This window comes from Schistocerca americana, chromosome 7, assembly GCF_021461395.2.
Source record: "Schistocerca americana isolate TAMUIC-IGC-003095 chromosome 7, iqSchAmer2.1, whole genome shotgun sequence".
Lineage (NCBI taxonomy): Eukaryota > Metazoa > Arthropoda > Insecta > Orthoptera > Acrididae > Schistocerca > Schistocerca americana.
In genome coordinates this window covers 198,758,910-198,780,368 of record NC_060125.1, presented here as the reverse complement: position 1 = coordinate 198,780,368, position 21,459 = coordinate 198,758,910, and positions in this window count along the sequence as shown.

Sequence of the window (21,459 nt, the reverse complement as noted above, 5' to 3'; positions counted from 1 at the left end):
GACTTTGCACAAGCGTTTGTGAATATTCGCCACAGTCTCTTTCTCTGCAGTAAGAAATTCAATGACGGCACGCTGCTTGCAACGTACATCACCTACAGACGCCATTTTGAAACTGTCCTGCAGCTATGCTATCTGTCGGAAGTGCCGGAAACTTGGCGCGCTCATTCAGGAGACTTCAAATAATACATACGTAACGTTTCGCATTCGTAGCATTGTTTTTGGCTGAGAAAAAAAAATGCGGTACGTTACTTTCTGGGCAAACCCTGTATTTTGTCGACTTGCTTCTTCTTTGAAATGCCATTGGAATACGGTCCAGAAAATTATGACGAAACTCTTGTGATATGTAGATCAGATAAAAGGAGGTACTTTCGTGCTTTGAAACTTCTTTATTAAAATTAGTGTGTCTGTACACAAAAAAATTACAGCCTGTCTTCAAATAATTAATTTAAAAGAATGTTCCTGACAAAAAAACTCTTAACAATAACCTATACATTTCATTAATCACTTACCTCAATAAAACCTTCATTACGCGAACTACTGCAATACAGCGAGCAATACTGCCAGCTAAACAAAATTGTAACTACCAAAGACACTAACAACTAATAGGCATATGGTTAGCAAAGGAAAGATTTTGCTGTAAACCAAATAATGTATTTTTTATCTTAAAAATGTGACAGATATATAAACATGAATAATTTCCAATTTCCAAGTCGGATATTTCCAGATAGTTAGTCTACTTCAGACCTTTTCCCTCCATCAATGCCAATTTGTCACATTTAACATCCATCACTGCTGGCTGTTCACTTCCAACTGCTCAACTGTACATCCATAATTGCTGCCGACTAACTTCCAACTGCCCAACGCTACTGGCGATTAACTTCCAACAACGAGTCCAACCAGTCACAGTCTTACAAAGAAAGCGCATTCAGAGATCCAATGCAAAGCGCTACACAGCGCTGCCAACATAGAGGCAGCCCACTTACAGCTTTCCTGCATACTCACATAGCTCCTAATAAATCGCATCCACTTATGTCTCTCACGTCTGAGATTTGACCATTCAAAGTGTTATCAGAATAATTGCATAACTGGATGGCTTACTGTCGCTACATCAGCCTCCAGCTAGGTACGTATCTGTTTATCAACTTCTAAAGCATCATTACTATCCTTCACTGTGTTGTGAATACTATTTCTCAAATACCTTACAGGTTAAAGTGGCGATGGCCTTGCTGTAGTGGATACACTGGTTCCCGTCAGATCACCGAAGTTAAGTGCTGTCGGGTGTGGCCGGTACTTGGATGGGTGACCATCTGGGCTGCCATGCACTGCTGCCATTTTAAGGGTTGCACTCAGCCTCGTGAAGCCAATTGAGGAGCTACTCGACCGAATACTAGCGGCCCCGGTCGAAGAAAACCATCATAACGACCGACAGAGCGGTGTGCTGACCACACGCCCCTCCTATCCGCACCCAAAGCTTAGGATGACATGGCTGTCGGATGGTCCCGATGGGCCACTTGTGTTCTGAAGACGGAGTGCTTTTTACAGGTTCTAACTTGTACCCTCTACTGATCCGAAATAATTAAGCTTCTGTCGTCCTGTCGTAAATCAATTTATGTTTCATGATCACCTGTTTGTTAAATTTTCCACGTGTCTATTTTATTCTTCTGAAGTAACTTTCCTGCAGTTCCTTTTAATTTCATTTCCATGCTACATACACCATTGACCTTAGATCTTGCAGTTTGTTTCATTCGTTGATTACTTTCTCTTCTATTATGTTGTATATTGGCTCCCATCTTTTTTAATAATGTACATAACGCTGCTGCAAGAACAATATTTTTTACTCTGTTTTGGGTTGGAACTCACTTCGACATAGCTACCTCACTTTTGCATCTGCCGTTTTTCATTGATAGATTCTTTTTCTCCGTGCTTCATGGAATATTCAATGTGCACCATCTACTTTCGTGAAATTTTGATACACGGTTTTATGATTTTACGGGAAGCGCTGTTTCGACAGAGGGAGATAGGTGAAAAAAAGAGCAGAAGGAGGAAGTTGAATGTCGAAAAAAAGATTTGTAGCTAGTAAAATATCTGTTTTGAAACTGACACGTTGTAGCACATTGGATATTTTCACAAAAAACAGTATTGCTTAAGACCATTGAAATATGCTGTACATTGTGTGTATAGTAGAAGGGCGTTCCACAAAGTAATACCTCCAAAATTTTTACTTGAAAACCTTAATTTTAAAAAAAGAATAAACTTTGTAATATTCTACATCTTCGTTATTCATGTCTACGTACCGTATTTATTTCTTAGCAGCCACCAGGGCGACGAACACACTTCACCCAACGAGAGACCAGTTTGTTGAAACTGTCAGTGTAGAATGTTTGACTTTGTTGTTGGAACAACAACTTCGCCTCTGCTTGCACCGCTTCATCACTATCAACGTGAAATCGTTGAAGGTATTCTTTAAATTTTTAAAAGAGTAGAAAATCGGATGGGATGAATGCGAGACTCTGCAGAGTATGATCGGTGACACTGGACCCAAGGCTCAGATGTCGCAGCGTTCGTGTGTGGTCTCGAATTGCCATGCTGAAGTAGACGGCGATCCATATGTGGACCAATTCTTCGAATTCAAAAACGATTACAGCACGCTGTTCCCCATACGTCGTCATTGTCACGTTATGCGCAGCCGTGCTACACTCTACAGTTCTGAGCGCTCTACCAACACAGAGCTGGAAGTACGAGGACATGAGGAATGAAGATGTAGAACGTTTGTAGATTTTGTTTTATTAAAAACGATTTGCTTATCTACAAAACGTATGCGTCTCAGCAATAAATGCCCCTTCCTTAAGATTGCGGTATCTGGTTTCTTTTTTCGAAAATTGTTAAATTGTCCATCACTTGCCAACAGCACTTAAAATCCCATTTTTAACAACACCTCTAGTAATAATCGTGAAAGATATTTAATTTCTATGTCCTAAGGCTTCTTTTGTAGATTTTCTTTCCGTCAGTACTAGACACAACGCTTCTGTACAACCGCATTCAGTACGTAATCTTGCGTCAGACGTGGGTTTCCAGTTGAGATTGCCAGCAAGTCCGACTTCCAATAGAACCGTGCAGTAGCACCACGAATAGCAGGCGATAAATGGAAACTTTATTACTTCACTGTGGCTTTTCGAAGAGGGAAACAGAACGTTACAGACTGAAGCTATAGAAAGAGCCCGGCTATTGAAAGCGTCGCCTCTAACAGTCTGGATTCCTTCCAGATAAACGAGACCGTTGCATGCCGACTGAATGTACGTTACTGGCCGCAGTCGGCTGCTTTCCTGCTGCCTTTCGTACGACAGACTGAACAAACCATGAAATTTAAATTTAGTCTCGCATGAAATTACTTTAAAACCAATACGAATTAGAAAAAATCACGAGACAATATTCTGTGTCCTATTACAATTGTCAGTACTACAGTGAGCTGTAATTTCATTATCAAGTCAGTGACAATCGATTTCGACTATAATCATCCGGCTCTCTAAATATATAGTGGCTCAGTTTTCCTGAAAGACATAAATCAGAAAGTCCCACGTGAAAATAACAGGTATCGACATTTAATAGAAACGTCAGAAGACGTGAGAACATCATACCCGTAAGTAGTTACAACTAATATACTCTACAAATCACACCAGCTCTTGTAGTGAGCAACCACACAAGCACTAGACCTGATGTGAGCCGTACGAGAGGTTAGTTCTGATTACTTAAATGTATGATGTTCTCACGTCTTCTATCTTGTTTCAACTAGATGCGAATATTGGTTATTTTGACGTGGGACTATGTGATTGATGATTTCGAGAAAATCTTGCTACTGTCTATATAGAAGGCCTGATAATAATGAAGTGCATCGTCGGAATCGGTTGTCAATAAATTGATGATGAAATGGCAGCTGACGGTATCGTTGAAAATTGAAATATTCTGAACGACAGTGTTCCTCTCTTCGTATTTATCAAGGGTGGATACGCCGGAATATTCGGTGTTGTCCATTAGATATATAGTGTCCACGAAGCCTCTCCGTTATTTCACAGAAATCGTTAGTGGTTTTTGTAAAACCTTTAGCAACTTCCAAAGTTCCTTTCTTTTATCCTTTGTTGCAGATTTGACTGAGTTCATCAACATGGCGACAGAACAGGAGAAGAAGCTATGTGCCATATAGAGTGAGATGGCGCAGTGGTTAGTATAATACTAAATTATTCAGGAGGACAACGTTTCAAAGTAGCATACAGATTTAGGTTTTCCATGACGTCCCTAAATCGCTTAAGGGGACTAGGACGTCAAACGGGCCGACTTGGAGCAGGAGAGGCACCGAAGGACAGTTTGATTTCCACTGTCTATACTTTTACAAATAAATTCATAAATCTTTGTCAGCATGACCAGGAAGGATTCAGGATTCACATGAAATTTCATCAATTTTTCACTTAGAATTGGCTACATTTGTTGCTGTAGGGCTGGCCGATGTGGCTGAGCAGTTCTAGGCGCTTCAGTCTGGAACCGCGCTTCAGTCTGGAACCGCGCGACCGCTACGGTCGCAGGTTCGAATCCTGCCTCGGGCATGAATGTGTGTGATGTCCTTAGGTTAGGTAGGTTTAAGTAGTTCTAAGTTCTAGGGGACTGATGACCTCAAATGTTAAGTCCCATAGTGCTCAGAGTCATTTGAACCATTTGTTGCTATAGGTACAGTTTTCTTCGTAAGAGAGATTCTTCGATGAATTTTGCACAGCATACAAACCATACTTACAAGTGTATGATACTTTATTTCATTAATGAGCTGTTACTTCATGTTTAGAAAAAAAACTCAATTTTATACCTATTTTTTTCAATTTTATCACATGTTTTAATAGATTTGGAAAATTCTAGAATCCATGGTCACCTACACCGATCTCACCTTCGCAACCCAGCACTACCATCTGGACATGTGCCCCTGCGAAACAGGTCGATAAAGTAGGCGAATACTACTCCCAATATCGCTGTCGTGCAGGGCATCATGTATGTCATGGAATTGAAGACTGTTTATTCCACAGGTATGTCGGGTACCCTGGAAAGCAGGTTCGATAAGGCAGGCCAACACTACTGAAACATAAAATGTCTGTTGTGCAGGGCAGCCAGTGTGTCGGGGGCTGGAGAACATTTCATTTCTCTCTGTGAGCTGCACTGCAAACTGTGTCGATGAGGCAGGCCAATACTATTCCCTCACAAAACACCTGTCACGCATGGCAGGTTTTGTGGCAGGCATTGATAAAATACTTCTATGCCTGCATCTTTACTCCTATTGGAGCTAGGACGTTATTAAGCTTACTTGTCCCGCTGCTCCTAACCTGTCTCTTTGTCCAACTCATTCTGTCACTTCCATCTCTCCAGATCGTCCTCACCTTCAAATCTGCCCTTTTCCCTGTTTAGCCCTCTCTTGTTGTTCACCTTCTCCACACCTCTCTACCATATCCCCCTCCCACTCCTCTTGCCTTCTTTTTACACCTCTCCATTACCCCTCTACACTTTCTCCTTGACTCCAGTATTACTCTTTCTGTCACTCTCTCTTACGATTTTCTCCCCCCCCCCCCCTCTGTCTATTCAGCAACAACTTGCCCCTCTATATGTCCATCTCCTTCCCCTCTAAATGTTCACATCTGCCTCTGCATGTCTCTGGTCACCTCATCCTCTACCCTCTCTCTGTGTGAAGCTCCTCATGTCCATATCTCCCTTACCATTGCCTACCGCTCCCCCCCCCCCCCCCCATCTGCATCCATCACCTCCTGCCCCCTCGCACCTCTCCATATCTATCACCTACTCCCAACTTCTTCCTTTTCATCTCCTCCAACCCTCTTTCCCTATCTGTCTTCTCTTCCACCGCCTCTCTGTCGCTTGTTCATCTCTGTCCTTCACTTCCAACTGTTTGGGACCATTTCGTCTTCCACCTCTCTCCATCCATATTCTTCTCCCCTGTCTACCTCCTTCTTTCTCCCTCTATCTCTTTGTCCCGCCTCTCCTTATCAATAACCTCATGTCGACCACTTTCTGCTCATGCCATCCTCCATTTAAATCCATGATTTGCAGGCGGTCCTGCAAGGTAGGTATGTTGTGGGAGTAGTACTGGCCTGCTTCATCAACTTGTTTTTCAAGGTCTACAAACCAAGATGAACATATCTGATGGAAAGTTCAGATGGATAAAGGAGGGGACAGACAGAGAGAGGGTGCAGCAGGGAATGGATACAAATTGGGTGAATCAGGAAACAAGGACATAGGAACTGTTTCACCTCAGCTTCTCTCTTTTTTTTTTTCAACATATATATTTGACATTTACCTTCCTCCCCTTCAGTGTTTTCACCTGTTTCTCCTACTGTTTCTTTCCACCTCATCCTCCCACGTTTATCTGGATATCACCAATACCATCCTCCTTTTACCAGTGCCACTGCATCTTTTCCCTGGCCATATCGTCCTCCCTCTTGCCTCTGCCCATACTCTATCACTAGTGTTTCTGTCGATCTCTTCCTCCCCAGTCTTCCTTTCCCATCTGTGCAATACCCCTTCCACCGTCCACCAGCATCATGCATATGCCCCTCCTTCTTCTCTCTGTTTCCTGACCCCTGTCTCTGACCATCTCCTCTTACTCATCTCTTCATTCTCATCTCGCTGCCCACTTGGTCCTCCCCTTTGGTCACCATGTCCATCTCTTCCTTCACCCACTGCCCATCAACGTCTCTGCCCACTCTCGTTGCTCATCTCCACCCTCACATCATCTCATTCTCCCAACCTCTTCCTATCATCTCCTTTAGGTTATCCTGTCTGCCTCCTCTTCATTCCGTTTCCTCCTTGTTCATCTTCTCATTATAAATCTCCACATCTCTCTCTCTTTCTCTATCGAGATCTCTCTACTACTCCCCTACCCCTGTCTCTATAGGTCCTATCCTACTTCTTCCTGCATTTCTCCCTATCCATTAGATTCTGCCACCTTCTCTCTCTCGATCCCCTCCTCTACCCATCTCATCCTTCCCCCAGTTGGTGCAACTGCACGTTTTGCGCCTGCAAAACACTATGGTAAAGCATACTGCAGCAACTCAAAATGTCTATTGTGCAGGGCAGCCAACATTACAGGGTATTGAAGTCCGTTTTCTGTCCATGAAGTGTAGAATTCCACACAAAGAAATTCGATAAGTCAGATCATAGTATGTCAGCACAACATGACTGTCATGTAGGAAAGTCTACATATTGAGGGTTGGAAAATGATTTGCAGCCCCTGGCGTCTGGGCTGCTCTGCTGAGCAGGTAAACAGTGCAGGCATATTCTCTGCTACGTTGGCTAGGCGAAAGAAGAACGATTTGGCCCATATCTCTGCTCCTGCTGTAGCTAGGGTTTAGAAGCCCCACAAGTGCGGACACTTGTGAAGTTATAGATGTTTGGGGAGTTGGGAGGGAGTTGACAGAGAGAGAGAGAGAGAGAGAGGGGGGGGGGAGGAGATGGAGGGAGAAAGGGAGGGAGGGAGAACGTCTTGCCTTCATTTCTATTCAAGTAGAATTCTGAGTAACCTACATGACATTCATTATGATAAGTATATTCTAAGTTACATGTAAAACGGAATGAAACATTTATAAACTGCTATAGTGCCAATACAAAGGAGTTTAAATTCGTTCGTGTGAAGCGCAACAATAAAGACAAATTATAGGAATGTAGATTTAAACTACGAGAGCTAGCAGCAACGGACATGAGAGTACTGGCTGAAGAGGGAGAGGAGATGTATGTTATAAAAAGTCATAAGGATTGGGAAAAGGGAATGCCGTGATTAATAAGTCAAAAAAGGACGATCTGTGACCGCATAAGGATGAGACCATTCCCTGTACTGTTTGGTTGTGTGATATATTGTATGTATGCATTCATCTATATAGAATCCTTGTGAGAGTCAAACAAGAGTTTCAGATTCGTTTTAGAAGCACCAAGACATTGAATGGTATCTACAGTGCAAGGTAGCTTCTTCCAGAAGTGGATGGAAAGTGTTCCAGAATATTTTTTTTTTGAGCATTGTCATAAGTAGGATATAAGGTGACACCTATCTTTTCGATTACATTGAGATGACAGATACCGTTTTATTGGATGCTATGGAGACATTCAGGCATTTATTTTGTGACTGGCACTGCAGGCCGTGGCAACAAAGGGTCATCGAGGCAAGTTCAACGCCCTGGAGCATTTTCCTGAGGGTTCTGGGCGGAGGGGTGAAACTCGAGAGGTAACTTCGACGTGGTTTGTTCGCCTGGAAGGCCTCTGGAAAGTACGAGGTCGCCCCGAGTCTAAAAACAGTGCGAACTACACTCCTGGAAATTGAAATAAGAACACCGTGAATTCATTGTCCCAGGAAGGGGAAACTTTATTGACACATTCCTGGGGTCAGATACATCACATGATCACACTGACAGAACCACAGGCACATAGACACAGGCAACAGAGCATGCACAATGTCGGCACTAGTACAGTGTATATCCACCTTTCGCAGCAATGCAGGCTGCTATTCTCCCATGGAGACGATCGTAGAGATGCTGGATGTAGTCCTGTGGAACGGCTTGCCATGCCATTTCCACCTGGCGCCTCAGTTGGACCAGCGTTCGTGCTGGACGTGCAGACCGCGTGAGACGACGCTTCATCCAGTCCCAAACATGCTCAATGGGGGACAGATCCGGAGATCTCGCTGGCGAGGGTAGTTGACTTACACCTTCTAGAGCACGTTGGGTGGCACGGGATACATGCGGACGTGCATTGTCCTGTTGGAACAGCAAGTTCCCTTGCCGGTCTAGGAATGGTAGAACGATTGGTTCGATGACGGTTTGGATGTACCGTGCACTATTCAGTGTCCCCTCGACGATCACCAGTGGTGTACGGCCAGTGTAGGAGATCGCTCCCCACACCATGATGCCGGGTGTTGGCCCTGCGTGCCTCGGTCGTATGCAGTCCTGATTGTGGCGCTCACCTGCACGGCGCCACACACGCATACGACCATCATTGGCACCAAGGCAGAAGCGACTCTCATCGCTGAAGACGACACGTCTCCATTCGTCCCTCCATTCACGCCTGTCGCGACACCACTGGAGGCGGGCTGCACGATGTTGGGGCGTGAGCGGAAGACGGCCTAACGGTGTGCGGGACCGTAGCCCAGCTTCATGGAGACGGTTGCGAATGGTCCTCGCCGATACCCCAGGAGCAACAGTGTCCCTAATTTGCTGGGAAGTGGCGGTGCGGTCCACTACGGCACTGCGTAGGATCCTACGGTCTTGGCGTGCATCCGTGCGTCGCTGCGGTCCGGTCCCAGGTCGACGGGCACGTGCACCTTCCGCCGACCACTGGCGACAACATCGATGTACTGTGGAGACCTCACGCCCCACGTGTTGAGCAATTCGGCGGTACGTCCACCCGGCCTCCCGCATGCCCACTATGCGCCCTCGCTCAAAGTCCGTCAACTGCAAATACGGTTCACGTCCACGCTGTCGCGGCATGCTACCAGTGTTAAAGAGTGCGATGGAGCTCCGTATGCCACGGCAAACTGGCTGACACTGACGGCGGCGGTGCACAAATGCTGCGCAGCTAGCGCCATTCGACGGCAAACACCGCGGTTCCTGGTGTGTCCGCTGTGCCATGCGTGTGATCATTGCTTGTACAGCCCTCTCGCAGTGTCCGGAGCAAGTATGGTGGGTCTGACACACCGGTGTCAATGTGTTCTTTTTTCCATTTCCAGGAGTGTATTTCACTTTATTACGATATGATTTTCTTGAGAACGACACACTTTTGGGGTTGTAAATATCGCCCCAACTAGTAGAAGACTTACAGAAACAATGTTAAATATTCAGAACTACAAAACATTAAATAATGCTGATTTCTGTTGCTTAGCGTAAAACACAAATGAAAGGAATATAATTCTTAGGAGGAGGCACTGGGAGTCAAGCTCCCACCATCTGGCTGTCTACATTCAAACCTTCATACACATACACTTAAAATGAAGGAAATAGTTATAAGATGGAAATAAAAGAAATGTACTGAAAGTGAGTATAGAGGAGCGAAACAGAATCCAGCGTTGCCAATTTTGAGGTAAGACTTAGAAATTAAGTCCGAAAATTTTTACTTTGTTTGTCTTGCGACTATTTGTGCTCTTTGAAAAATTTGAAATTTGTGGTAAGGAGTATGGGACCAAACTGGTTAGGTCATCGGTCCATAGGCTTACGCACTACTTAATCTAACTTAAACTTACTTATCCTGTGAACCGTGACAAGACGCTTGAGTCCGCATTTCAATCGTGCATGGCTCGTGTAAGGCCGTTTGAGACCAGACAATCAGGTTGGGAATTGTCTTGCAAACGGATAGTTGTACGTTATATTCCTCACATTTCTGTGTTGCGTACTAAATAAAGATAACGGTTATTTGAGGAATATCATCATTTACCTCCAACAGCTGCTAACAAAATTACTTTATTGAGCATTTAGTTTCGATCCACAGACCGTCGTCAGGTACGTGAAATACTTACATAACATTATGCGATTTAAAATCATTGGCTTCAAGCAACTGAAATCCTTGAATTCATAACTTTTGTCGAATAGTGATATGAATTACATCATCAGTCATAAAAATTAACCGAATGTTGCGATCATTCCTGTTATATTAGCAGCTTGCATCAATTTTGTGAACGAAGGAATTCTACATACTCGTGTGATTCGATGGTGTAATTTAAATCATTGTTTGACAAGACTGATGCATTTGTGTATTTCACTATTTGACACGAATTTTTTACATCACTTAGTAGGGCGTTGCGAATGTTTAGTTATGTTACAAAACAATATATTGGTGACGCCAAATAAAAATTCAGACTACTTCTTTTCCAACGTTAAAAACGGAGGAACGCCGGTCAAAGCCTGCTGCTGTGGCCGAGCGGTTCTAGGCGCTTCAGTCTGGAACCGCGCGACCGCTACGGTCGCAGGTTCGAATCCTGCCTCGGGCATGGATGTGTGTGATGTCCTTAGGTTAGTTAGGTTTAAGTAGTTCTAAGTTCTAGGGGAATGATGATCTCAGAAGTTAAGTCCCATGGTGTTCAGAGCCATTTGAACCATTTGAACGCCGGTAAAATTATTACAGCCAGGTAGAGTTACAACATGGGCAGACCACTGATACTGCAAACATTAAGACCACATTACTGCGCCGGCTGTTTTACATCGATTGAGCTCAGCCCCCTGATGTACTACTGCGGACAAACGACATCATAGGGAGAGAGGTTGTGGTGGCCGCGCACAGTCACGAAAGGAAGCAGACGTCAGATGCGACACTTACTATACAAGACATTGACACTGCCAAAAACGAAAGATATGGTGCCTGAAGTGCAGACCTGAGACGTTATGAGGCGTCCAGGAAAGCTGACAGATGTGATGTTTCTGTTACCTGAAAAGTTGCAGGACAAACACGGGCTAGACTCGAATAAATATTGCTCTTCTGCTGTGGACCTATTCCACAGGCGACCAGTCGGGAGGAGGGACATATTTCAGTCGAATATCTGCTCAAGCAGATTCCACGGAAGAGCAAGCAACAGCCTGGGTACTTCGACGACGTTAGCCGTATTGCACTTAGAAATGCTGAGTCCAATGAGAAGAACTTAGGCGCCTTCAACCAGTGAGACACTTGAGGGCCTACTAAGACGGCTGCGGCTTCTCGCCGTCAGGATCGTTGGTTCCCGTCTCGGACATGCAGCTGCTCTTCTGTCAGCGCGAGGGCGGCTAGTCTCAGATGCCCACCTCCTGCCCCTGAAGGCAGACTCTGCCTCCATTGGCTGCCTTTCCCGTGTGCAGTCTACAGCGTGATATTGAACACCAAGGTCACCCACTTACATAGATGATAACATCATTTGTGTGTTAATGAATGAGCCGTGGTGGCTTTTATTTTGGCGGGCATGCCACTCCACTGGTGCCCACTTGTACAGATGATGTCGACTCTGGTAATATGCCAGGCTAGGGTCTTTAGTCGAGGAGTGAGTTGTTGGGTTTGGCGGACCGTGGTACCGGAAATTAGCAGGAGATTGCGTGGATGTCGAGTTGGTTTTTGCGGACTCCTGCTACCCGGGCGTGCATCTCGTGAGGTGGCGAGTTGTTAAGTTGGTCACAGACAATGTTTTGCTGCTGGATTAAGTAACAAAAGAAATGGTTGAAATGGTTCTGAGCACTATGGGACTTAACATCTGTGGTCATCAGACCGCTAGAACTTAGAACTACTTAAACCTAACTAACCTAATGACATCACACACATCCATGCCCGAGGCAGGATTCGAGCCTGCTACCGTAGCAGTGGCGCGGTTCCGGACTGCGCGCCTAGAACCGCTAGACCACCGCGGCCGGCGATTAAGTAACGATAGCAGCTAGTTGCGGAAAGGGCAGCTGACCCTGCATGCAGTCTGGTCCGCAGGCACAAGGCCTACTTAGGAGGCTTTAACATTGCGGCCCCTGTGGATAACCTGCACTGATCGGCGGCAATTAAACCCTTGATTCGCATCCTGGATGTCATGGCTCCTTCGCATCCGAGTGGAGTTAAATGTTGATATTTTATTGGTACAGTGATTGTGTGGACCGTCACTGGTTTGTGCAGCTCAATTTAATCTCTTTGTTACAGATCACATTCGTTACAAGTCTATGAATACATTCGGTTGTAAACTGATTTCACGCAGTTTGGTCTGCAATATAGTCTGTGTCGAAGGCAATGCACTGTTAAAAGAGGGTGTGTCCTGGTATTTGGATTTTCAGGTGGTTGTACTTCACGTCGCCATTTTTCATGTAATATTAAGGAACCTCAAGCTCGTGACTTGCATGTGTAGTCCCTTCCACAATAAGTTAATATTTCGTACACCTTAGATACTGTCGTTTGTAGCCTTATTTGGGCAGATTAATGTATCCTTTCTCACGCATGTTGACAGGGTAATTCTGGCAGTGGACGACGCATGCCTATATCATAGGCCTTGAGTCGAGACGTGTTTTCTTCCTGGTGTGGCGACACTTCCGTCGTCGTACGACATCCAAATCTGCCCGCAGCCGGGTGCCTCTACCAGCTGCCTCAGGTTAACTGAAGTTAATTATATTTCATCGTTTCGTTCATACCACGGCGTAGTGTTATCCTGTGTAATGGTACTTGAATTACGTAACCATTACGACGCCTCACCTTAATCTCTCGATACAAGCAATGTTCTACTGTGTTTCTGTAAAATAGTTAGCATATTTCTGTGACAACATTCAGATTTGATTTCATTAATGTAGAGGTACTTCGATACATCGTTATGCATATATTTCAATGATATTATTCTTATGTGTATTCTTTCTTTTGTCACTATAATCTTTGACGTACATGTAACTCTGAATTTTGGGCGCGTAAGCGGTTATTAGAAAGTCAAGCTTTGGTCGTCATGTTAAAAAGACGCAAATTGTAGTCAGATTATGAAATGTGAACTTTAACAGTGAGGAAGATATTTTCTAGTATGTTTTATACTGTGAAGTGATGTTTTGGAACGAGTTACGTGATACTGCAACAAAAGTAATAAAAAAGAAGTGCAACTTAAATTCGGAGTGCTGATTGCTTTTTTACGTCACCATTGTCTTAACTTGCAAAAGTTTAATCTTCAAGATTGGTTTATGAAACACATGTATAAAACTTTTGAATATCGCAGAATAAGACGTAGGCCTCTTTGCATCAGAGCTTGGAACTATCACTACCTAGATTTCCGACTATTGAGCCATGAGTTCACAACGAGACCAGCGTGGGAAACACGAAAAGATGAGTGCCTAGTTTATCCATTATTTCAAGAAATGACTTTATTAACTGTGCTCTGACGACACCTGCCACATAATATAACTTTGTTGTTCCCCGAAAATGCAATATTTAGCAGCGTGAGCAACACTTCAATCACAATTAATTTTTGACCTTTGTTGTGGTAGGGTTGTAGGACCTGTTAATTCCGGAACCCTTGATATATTCATATACTGAGAGTTGAGCAAGCGCAGAATCCTTAAGGTGTTTTCTACAAGTCTGAAATTCCTTCTGACTATATTTGTCCTTAAACAATTTGTTTAAATCTTGCAGGCCCTACTTTGCTAGTTGTGGAGCGTGTTAAATTTTAATGGCTTTTACTTATGAGTAGGAACTGCTGAGGATTTTATCTACTGTCATTAGCTGACTCCACTCACTGTCCAACTAGTGTGGTTGCTGGCAGCTTTATGTGATAACTGGTTGATGTAATTTGTGACCTTTCTTGTACTTTGTGAGCTTGTGTACTTGTTTAAGGGTCATTATTAATGTTTCTGCTGGTGTGTACCAACTCGGAGTCGCCTTTAAGTTGTATGCCTTTTCAAACGTTATTGTATTTGGGGGGATTGTGTACTGTATTGGTTAAGGGAGTTTACTGAAGTCCATAAATTTGTAAGACCTTTCTAACATTCACAATCAGTGGCATGACTTGTTACCGTTTCTGTATTTCGGGTGCGTTTTGTCTATTTGTTTAAAGTTTTAGTCATGCTTGGAAATTGTTAGTGATTTTATTTGCAGCAATTTGCAATTCACTTTACTGGCGAAACTCAATTTGTAGCACCATCTTACAGTCACAACCAGTTGGTGTGAATTCTTAGTTGTGTTTGGGGGACTTATGTATATTCTAGGTTAATGATATAAGCTGTTAAATTTTTTGTCAATGAATTGATCTTGTTCAAGTTCTTTAAATTATTGTCAGCATTGTTCATCATTTTTATAAGCTTTTTAATTTGTAATCATAAAAATTGTTGTTAATGAATGAAGGGGATTGTATGAAATTACAAATGACGAAATATGTGGGACCATCATCTATGGGTCTTTTCTTACATTATCCCAACCCATGTTGTGAGGTATCAATGAAAAATTAATATTTGGTTGTCTAATAACATCTTACTAACGTCCTAGTGGCGACTTACAGTTCACCTCTCAGCACACTGCACCACTGCACTGTGCCACAGCAGAGGTCAGAACCCCGGCCTCTACAGTTTTATACACCTGATGGTGTTCTGTAACGTAAACTGATTGTTCAATAAGAATTTTTATCACTTCCTCTTCGTGATACATCACGACATTCTTTAAACATTTACAAGCGGTGGAGCATCACCTTCTTTACAACCGCTACCCCAAGTCTATAAGATGGATGATATTAGAACAACGCCGATGCAACAAAGCGACAGAACATTTGAAAACATAGGCTTCCGCGGCCTTTGTTACAGCCATTAAAACTCTTTTTGGTTTGAGGCCGCATTGTGATCTGTAAAATTCCGACGTTTCGGCGACTGTTGCAAGGCGCCTTCCTCAGGGTGTATTGCTAACTGAAGAAGGTGCCTTGCAATTTTACATATGACAATGTGGCCTCAAACCCAGAAGAATTTTATTGACTGCGCCAGGACATTTATATGAGACCCCATCCAACAGATATCGTATGAGAAGAAAACTGATGGTCGGTAAATGGTGTTGTCTGTGTCATTCCCGAATCCACTATCCGTGTCCCGGTTCTTCTGCATGAGACTTGAGCAAGCGCAGGAAACTGCTGATGGTCTGTAACAGCAATCACCTAAGGGTGAGAAACTGCTTTTTCGACCGCCTCCTGTAACGATAATGCTTTCCGTTATTTTTTGATATCCGAATTTAGCCAAAAATTGCATTGTAAGTGGGCATACTCTACACATATCAGCATTTCTTTAGTTTTTTGATTCAAGTAAGTAAATTCACCTGGTATCAGCTAAATAAGGGCAATCTTCTCTTTTTCGGTCACCTTCGTACAGGTAGTTAACTGCCCATTAATGACTCTGACGGTCTCTGTTGCGATAACACATTTTAAGGGACAGTGTCCCGTTTAATAACATATTATTGTGCACGATCTACTTGGTGATATTAAATAAACATTCACGTATTACAGAAACCGTAACAGCGCTTGTTACCTCCTTGAACAATCTCCTTTGCTAGTTTTGAGTATTATGAGACTCTGCCACTGCCATGATTTTCCTCTGTTCTCCGGTAAGTACAGAGGCGTGAGCTGGGAGAAGCTACGAAAGGAGAAGCTACGAAACACAGTTAAAGTTTCAATTCTTGCAAGGATTGTCTTTCGTAGGAAGAGTTTTATTGCTACCCTACCCCATCTAAAAGTCGGAAAACGCACAAACACCTCGATAGATGCTTGCCCGTTACATACTTTGATTCTATATATTTCAAATTACCCCACAGAATATTTGCAAGTAAAGAAAATATACACGGGGTAGGTCTTACACGCACTTGTTCTTTCTTAGTGGCACAGTAGTCACCGAAGTAAAATGTCCTATGCGGATGTATGTACTCCGATAGAAGACAGCAGTCCTCTTTCGACTGAAATAACGCGACCGGGTTGTAATCTTCCTTTACCTGCAAATACTTCGCAAGTTTTTGGCTGAAGTGTTTCACACACACTTTATGAGGGAGGTTCAGTTTCCGTACGAAGACCCTACGGTCAACAAGCGGTGTGGCAGTTGGGAAAAACCAGTGTGGCTACTGATACAGTCATGGCACCGACGCACCAAGTTGGAAATACTAGTCTGGTAAAATACTGTTCTTGGTGTGTGAGGAATTCCGTAACCACCTGCTGCATATGTTCGTCCGACAGGTAGTGCCGACACCGAAAGGTGTTTTTTAAGAGTCCAAGGGCATGCTAATCACGTGGAGGCAGATCAGGAGCCGCACGGGATTAGCCGAGCGGTCTTAGGTGCCACAGTCATGGACTGTGCGGCTGGTCCCGGCGGAAGATCGAGTCCTCCCTCTGGCATGGGTGTGTGTGATTGTCCTTAGGATAATGTAGGTTAAGTGGTTAATTAGCGTCTAAGCTTAGGAACTGATGACTTTAGCAGTTAAGTCCCATAAGCTTCGGGACTGATGACCTTAGCAGTTAAGTCCCATAAGATTTCACACACATTTGAACCTTTTTTTTTTTTTCAGATCAGATGTATAGGAAGGGTGCTGTATTACCTCCTGCTTCATGCTGTCAATGCAAAAATGTTTGGTCGGATGCATATTTCGCGAAGCAACATCGCATACTTACCAGCTATACATCTGTGACTGAGATATTTATCACTGTGTAACTCACTGGCAGTTAGGCTGCATTTATTTCCGTAAGAAATATGAAGAAATTCTTTGATAGGTATCAGTCATTGTCAGCATTATTGCAGCGCTTTGCACTTACGTCACGGAATGGATCTTCTCGAACCCAAAGTCTTAACTTCCTGATGTATTGTGAGATACGGAGCAACAGATATGGAACAAATCTGGACTTCTTTTAGACACATCAACAAGTATTCGAACACTCACAAATCTCCAAAACAATTTAATAGTATTTGGTCTCGATGTTCGATCGTGGTGTCTTATTCATCTAACGTTGCAAGTACTGAGTAGTGTTTTTATATCTGCCAGCACTAGAAATAAGTATTTCTTTTGGGGACTGGCAACCTGAAGACTCTGTCGTTTGCGGAGAGTTTCATGTAAGATGAATCAGTTGTTGCCTCCACTGGAACTAGTTAGTGATTAGTGATTACGAAAACATGTTGTGTTATAGTTTTTGATTCTGAGTCGATCTTATGATTTACACAGGTGGACGTGATTGTTCAAAAATGGTTCAAATGGCTCTGAGCACTATGGTACTTAACTTCTGAGGTCATCAGTCCCCTATTACTTAGAACTACTTAAACCTAACTAACCTAGGGACATCACACACATCCATGCTCGAGGCAGGATTCAAACCTGCGACAGCAGCGGTCACGCGGTTCCAGACTGTAGCGCCTAGAACCGATCGGCCATTACGGCCGGCCGGACGTGTTTGTAGCTGGCGGAATTTGGCACTACGTCTGGTGAAACTGTTTTGACCGCATGATAAGGTTTCCGGGGTTATGTGCCATACCTAATTGGATATTTAAGTTTGCGTACCTAAAGTTTCCATGTTAGTCTTCGAAAGTTTACTCGCGACAGTTAATGGTTCAAATGGCTCTGAGCACTATGCTACTTAACTTCTGAGGTCATCAGTCCCCTAGGACGTAGAACTACTTAAACCTAACTAACCTAGGGACATCAGACACATCCATGCCCTAGTCAGGATTCGAACCTGCGACCGTAGCGGTCGCTCGGCTCCAGGCTGTAGCGCCTAGAACCGCACGGCCACTCCGGTCGGCGCGACAGTCTATACTCTCAGCTGTTTATAGATATGAGTTTCGCAGTACCATTGAATTCCTGTATTTGATTCTCGTAACTATGGTCGCGGCGTTCGCGTTGTTAAAATACGTGATTACCCACCATTGCTAGTCATCGCATTGTGTTCTCTCGATCGGAAGACGATTTGATTTCATTGCGTCTGATAATGCACCTACGATGCTATGAAACCGGTCGTACCTATAAGTAAGGGACTTAAATCTAAGGCGGTCTTACTTTCCAAAGTGATATGTCCTGGATGTGACTGCCTTGATTACAAGGTCTGCTGTCTCACTTTCTTCGCGACGAGAGGCGCCGTAATGTGTCGCCAGGTTGGGTTTGTTGTGAGATTGGTTGGTGTGTGTGTGTGTGTGTGTGTGTGTGTGTGTGTGTGTGTGTGTATTACTGGTCTGTATTGTACCACGTCTTTGGGAATCGGTTATGGCTCCATTGTGAGTGGTTCCGCTGGAAATCGGCTATAGCTCCATTGTGAACCGAGCGAGGTGGCGCAGTGGTAGCACACTGGACTCGCATTCGGGAGGACGACGGTTCAATCCCGCGTCCGGCCATCCTGATTTAGGTTTTCCGTGATTTCCCTAAATCGCTCCAGGCAAATGCTGGGATGGTTCCTTTGAAAGGGCACGGCCGACTTCCTTCCCCATCCTTCCCTAATCCGATGACACCGATGACCTCGCTGTTTGGTCTCTTCCCACAAAACAACCAACAATTGTGAGTGTTTAGAATGTTTGGTTCTAGGCGCTTCAGTTTGGAACCGCGTGACTGCTACGGTCACAGGTTCGAATCCTGCCTCGGTCATGGATGTGTGTGAAGTCCTTAGGTTAGTTAGGTTTAAGAAGTTCTAAGTTCTAGGGGACTGATGACCTCAGATGTTGAGTCCCATAGTGCTCAGAGCCATCTGAACCATTTTGTTTAGAATGTGAAGTGTGATCGATGATTAGACACAGATGTCGTGTGTGTTCTCGCGGTGTATATACGCGGAAGATTTATGGCTAGTTTTTACGTTTAGTGTGTTCTGTTGGCGGGTGTGTTTTGAAATCCTTATGGCATGTGTTTAAAATGTGATTCTGTATGTCAGTGTTATGATACGAGTAATGAGATTTTTGCTTAGGAAATAAGTTTGTATCCATATTCTGACACGATTGTCGTAAGGAGTGTGGCTAAAATATACCTTATTGTTTATTTGACTCTATAATAGTGAAGCCATAGTCACAGCATATAAAACATTCTCCTTAAAAAGAAAGCTTTACATTACCGTTTTCAGCGAACTACGTCGTCATTTTCAAATGTAAAACATCAGTTGGAGAATATAAATTGGGAATTATGACCACACATCTGACAAAAATTACGAGAAAGAATGAGACCAGGCATCTGAGGCAATGGTGGCACAACCAAGTCAATACAAGTTATACCTGTGCTTGTCCACACACTCATTCTATTTGGGCAAGCGTAGCCATAACTTGTAGTGACTCGGTTGTGCCACCATTGCCTCAGTTGCCTGGCCTGATTCTTTCTCGTAATTTCTGTTAGATGTATGGTCATAATTACCATTATATATTCTCCAATTGATGTTTTACATTTCAAAATGACGGCGAAGTTCGTTGAAACCAGTAATGTAAACCTTTCTTTTCAAAGAAAAACAATTATATACTGTGAGTATGGCTTCACTACTATAGTGTCAATTAAAAAATTTGGCTCGTCATTCGGAAGGAACGATCTGAAAGTCTCGCATGTGTAATGTGTGGAATATTGAACAACTGAATGCACCACTGCATGACAGATGAACTCTGTGGTGGTGTTAGATCACACGTGGATTGCGAAAGCCGTCTTCCACACAGTGCTGTATTTAACTGACTGTGTTTTAGTGATTTTTCATGATCTTTTCGATTGTTCTGTTGTTGGACGACTGGGGACGTGCTTGGTTCCGTCGTAGACTTGTGATGCTCTATACTCGCTTTGAGTGTTCTCGTAGTTATTCTGACATTGTGTGTCGAACACATGTCCGAGGAATTATTAAGTCGACGGTGTGTGTTGATGACGTGGCATGGGGATCGTCATTTTGTGTTTCACGGATACCTCTTGGTTGTGTTACGGGAGCAGTTGGTTTACTGGTCAGTACTGCTTATTTTACGGACGTGTGCATATTTCTGGAGGTGTTGCGTTAAGGACAACGGACGTGTGTTCATTGTCGTGGTGAGTTCACTTTTCTTAGTGGCTATCTTGAGCTCCCATCTGCAAAGTCCTATAGCGAGAACTGTTTTAATTCCTTGGCGATCAATTGGTCTAGTGCTCTTGGTACAACTACAGTTACTGCCGTATGCGGGGATTTACTATTAGTGTTTGTCAGGCTAGTGCATGTTGGTTTTTTCATCAGCCTAGTGCCCGTTTGTTAATAAGGGCTTAAGTCCGCACTCTAAACTGAATATATGGTTTAAGCTACGGCTAGTGCCGATTATTCAGTCACGGTCTACCTACTGGCATATTTACCAGTGACGTTAAACTCAGAAAAGTAAACAAGTGAGCATTCTGACTTAAGCAGCTAAGGATGCAGTTTAGAAGTTTAGAGAACAGGCTGTACGCTGGCTGCTGAGGTTTGTTAACTTTTATTACTATCTGGGCATGTGGAAATACGTGAGGCATGAAACTTCTTGATTGTGAATGCTAGCTTTTGAACCACTGTGCACGTTATCACAATTAATGTTTCGTTATTGCCATTCTGATTAAGTACGATGATCTTTCAATAAGTAATGCAACAGTTTTTGTACTGAAAGCACGTTGGTTTTCTTTGCGACACCATCACACCACATTATTCGTCATTGTTTATCTTAAAAATCCCTATTTTTCAGCATAATGTAAGTTCAGGAGACAGAGCAGTGCGTGCCCTGCTGGCATGAAGGAGATCGAGAAGATTTGCTTGACCTTGTTGCAACAGTGACAGACATCTTGCCCAACGACACAATGTGCTTTCGTTCATTGCTAGGTCTCCGTCAACATCTTTCAGGCACCTATGAATATACGCGATGCTCTTTTTTCCACCAGAAGAAACTCAGTGACAATTCTTAGCTTGGAAGGAACCTCAGATACCATTTTGAAGGCTACTGATAGCCCCGCCAACTATCGGAACTCCGTGGCACTACAATGGCTGAAACACAAATATTCAACGATGTCCCAGAGGTGATTCCGCGTTTTTTC